The following is a 4,486-nucleotide window of genomic DNA, read 5'->3' on the forward strand; positions in this document are numbered from 1 at the left end:
TATCTTGTAGGTACATATGTATGTATCATCTATCTATCTATCTACCTATCTATTATCTATCTATCTATCACCTATCTATCTATCATCATCATTATCATCTATCTATCTATCTATCTATCTATCTATCTATCATCTATCTTATCATCTATCTATCTATCTATGTATATATCTTTGTATCTATCTCTATCTATCATCTATGTATTTTTGTATCTATCTATCATCCTCTATCTATCATCTATCTACCCATCATCTACCTATTTATCATCATCATCTATTCAAATATCATCTATCTATTTACTTATAATTACACAAGTGGCTATCAGAGGAAACTACATTCCACCATGTGCATTCTGAGGATGGAACTGAGGTCATTAGACTTGGTGGCAAGTGTCTTTACCCTCTGAGCCACCTTGCCAAGCTCCAAATTTCCCTTTTTAGAAACAAGTGAATACAAACACTTCTTGATTCTACTTACTAAAGCTAGTGTTCCATTAGCTTTTTAGCTTCTACATCAAAATTCTTCACATGAAGGCGACTGTTGTTAGGCTTCAGCTCCTCCTTCTTATCCTCAGATTCAGTTAAATTAGACTCTATATCTTACTATCTTAGCAAAATTACTTTATTCAGTCATTTAGTCCCCTGGATTTCCAAGTACAACGCCAACTTTGTTTTCAAATCACTTACATGGTGATGATTCCTCCTTCTTGTTATACTGTGTTCAATAGCTTACCAAGGCAGCACAGATCCTGGAAGTTTCCATCTTAATAGTTACCCATTCAGTCTCCTGTGTGGACTTTTCAACGTTCTCCAGCTCCTCTCACATTCTAAGTCTACGTGTTGGGATTCCTGTTTGAGTTCTTCCATGAACACATGGCATATCTTTGAGATGATGAATTACTTCAATATATTTAAATATTATCTATTTTACAATGGTACGAAGTTTCTATCAACAACCATACCCTCTCCCTCGAACTCCAGACACATAGTCAAACAGATCACATCTTCATTTGGATTTCCAACAGACATCGTTTTTTAAAAATAATTTATGGAGAATTTCATACATGCATATAAGGTGTTTTGATCAAATCCAAGCCCACTCCCTCCCCTCCAACCCCTCTCATATCTCCCCATCACTTTTTCTGATAACTTCAAGTACTCTTTCTTCTTCATTAATTTCTTTATGGGGCTTTTGGCTACTCTAACATTCCCCCCTCTGAAGAGGTAACCCTAAAATCTTTTAAGGATTAGATAAGAGCTCCCAAATATTTTCGACATTTTTGGCCTTGGAGCTGAGTATGTTGCTAAGAGGCCCAAGGATATTGTGAGTTTTAGCCAAGAAAGTGGCTACTTTTCTTTGGGGTCTTTTTACCCTAACTGCCCAGCTAATTCCTATCTCTTATTCTTATCACACATCCTCTGAAGAGGTTACCCAAATTGCCATAGGGAATAGGGATGCAGACCGCTCCCGACAAACATCTAAAACTTACCATGTCCAAAGTTAAAATCTTACTCTCCTCCTCCAAGTGCCCTTCCTTCCTTTCTTCCTTCCTTCCTTCCTTCCTTCCTTCCTTCCTTCCTTCCTCCCTCCCTCCCTTCCCTCCTCCCTCCCTCCCTCCCTCCCTTTCTTCCCTCCTCCCTCCCTTTTTATACTATATTTAAATAAAACTGAATTCAGTAAGGTTGTAGATCTGGTGCTTCCCTCCCTTCCCTCCTCCCTCCCTCCCTCCTTCCCTCCCTCCCTTCCTTCCTTCCTTCCTTCCTTCCTTCCTTCCTTCCTTCCTTCCTTCTTTCTACCTTCCTCATTTCAGTTGAGAGCAACTCTTTCCTTCTGGCTGCTCTGTCCAAAGTCCTGACATGTTAGATGTCCATTTATGCCACAGGTTATATTTAATCTGATAAAGCACCCCCATGACACTTTAAAAATATGCTACAAAATCCAAGTACTTCTCACTGCACATGCTATTTATTACCTGGATTCTGAGGCAAATTATTTCCTTTCTTGAACTGCTGAAATGGCCTCAGTAAAAAGTCTTGCTTTTACCCTTAATGGTTTGTGATATTTTCATCATAGATATCAGAGCAAATTTTAAAAACTGAAATATGTCTTTTCTTTGTTTGAACCAAACTCTGAGAGAAGTAGGATTTCTGCAAAGTTCTACAAAGTCCTATGTGGCCCTGTATGTGCAACCCCCTCTGACCTTGGGGATTTTGCACATTTACCTCTTTCTAGCTTCACTGACCACATAGCTGATCTGTGAACATTGGCCATATTTAAACCTCAGGGTATTTTCTATGGCTGTTCCTTCTTAGAGCGTTCTTCTGTCAAGTATAATTCCATCTATTCTGTATCTTTCACATTCTACTGGTCTACCATGAATTTTCCAGCCACATCCACAGTCCCCTGCCCACACTCAAGGGTTTATCTAAAAAGTGGCTTCCTCAGACATTCTCTCTTTGGGCAAGATGCTGCTGAGTAAGGCCGTAGCAGCACCTTCGTGGTAGATCAGTAGAATACCTACACAGAAGGCGATGTTGCAGGCTGTTTCTGAAGAAATGCTCCCTCTTCCATGTCTGCAGTGGGCAATTCTGAGGTTCCTTTTACATGATTCTTAGATGGCATCCAACACAACTGTGATAGCAATATCCAGCTCAGAAATGCATCTTTAGATCCACTTTCCCTATTTCACTCTCATTTTACTCCTGTTCACTGGTAAATTTTCTCATATGAACTACCTGGGTGTAATCTTAGCTTCTGCCTTGTAAGGAAACCAAAAGTAGGTATTTCCTCATCTATGATTCTTTGCTCAAATTCCCCTTTCAGCGAGCCCTGTTTTGATTTATTTATTTAAAATGGCTGGGTCTAGGGATATAGCTCAGTAGTAGAGTATTTGCCTAATGTGCAAGGCCCTAGGTTCACTCTAGCAGTGAAAAACAAGTTTTGTGTCTCCTTTCTCCACCTACTTCAAGATTCTCTGTCTTCGTCTCTATTCTTCATATATATTTATTTATTTTAAATATATTCATTTTTATCTTTTGTGTATGAGTGTTTTACCTCCTTGTATGGTAGTGAACCACATGCATGCGATACTCATACAGGGCAGAAGAGGGTGTTCGATCCCTTGGAAGTGGAGTTACAGATAGTGTGAGCCGCTATGTGGGTGCTGGGAACTGAACCCTGGTGCTCTGCAGCAAGTGCTCTTCTGAGCCATTGCTCCAGCCCCCGTTTTTTTTTTTTTTTTTTTCATTATTTAGTTTGAGACAGGTTCTAACAATATAGACCAGGCTGGCCTTGAGCTCATCTTCCTGCTTCACCTTTTTAAGTACTGAGATTACAGTCACCATGGCTGGCTTTAAAAAAACAAAACAAAACAACTAAATCACATGGTATGATGGTGTTGACTATTGCTTTTTATTATTTATTTTTAATATATTTTAAAACTTATTTTATTAATTGGTTTTATTATTCTACAAGTTTTAGAATTTTTTTAATTAAAGAAATCAGTTTTGTTCATGGATTTTTCCTTACCCCATTAAGTAAAAATAAACATTTAACTGAATTTGTGCAAGGCCCTTCTGACTTGTGTGAACATTAAATGGAATTCAAGCTTGAGACTTGAAGACATTAAATTCTTTGAGGTGGGAGAGAAGCAGGGGAGTGGAATAAGATACTAGAGAGGAGAGAAACAGTAACAGCGGCAGTCACTAGAAAAGTCAGTTTTAAGGAGAGAATGGTCAGTTCATATAAAAGTTGCTGGTGAGTTTGAAGCCAGCCTGGTCTCCATAGTGAATCCAGGCCAGCTGGGGCTACAGGGAGACCCTATCTCACAAAGACCAAAAAAAAAAAAAAAAAGTTGCTGATGGCTGGAGATGAACAGAGCAGATAACAAATAGGTCACCTCATGGAAGCCAACGGTCCTCCCAATGAAAGCAACTGAAGGGAAGTAATGGTAACAGAATGGAATATCTCAAATTCAGACGCTATTTGAGAGAGCTGAGACTGAATCTAGATACTTTTAAATGTTTTGTTATGAGCCAGATGATTAGGGAAATTAACAGGAGTTTCATTGGGAAACCAGAACAAGATATATTTGTTTCAATAAGTTAGAGTTAGGACTGTATTTACAGAGATCTCTGAGTATTAAAAGGATCTGGAGGGCATTCTAGAGCAGATCTCTCCAACAGAATGCTCTGCATGATGGTAATAGTCTTATCTGAATGGTGTGATATGATAGCCACTAGCTACACGTGGATAGAAGCATTTGGAAAGTATTTTGTATGACTGATGATTTTCATTTTAGTAAATTCAAAGTTAAATAACCACATGTGGCTAATGGATCTGTATCAGAACAGTCCTAGAGACAGCCCATATTGCATGACTAATTGGAACATTAAAAATTAGAGTTTATTTCACCTATCTATATGCACTCAATTTTGAAACTTTGGGACAAAATATTGGCTTTGAATTTGAGAGTTTAGCTTGATAGGA

This window comes from Nannospalax galili, unplaced genomic scaffold (genome assembly GCF_000622305.1).
Source record: "Nannospalax galili isolate Female #2095 unplaced genomic scaffold, S.galili_v1.0 scaffold1387, whole genome shotgun sequence".
NCBI classification, from domain to species: Eukaryota; Metazoa; Chordata; class Mammalia; order Rodentia; family Spalacidae; genus Nannospalax; species Nannospalax galili.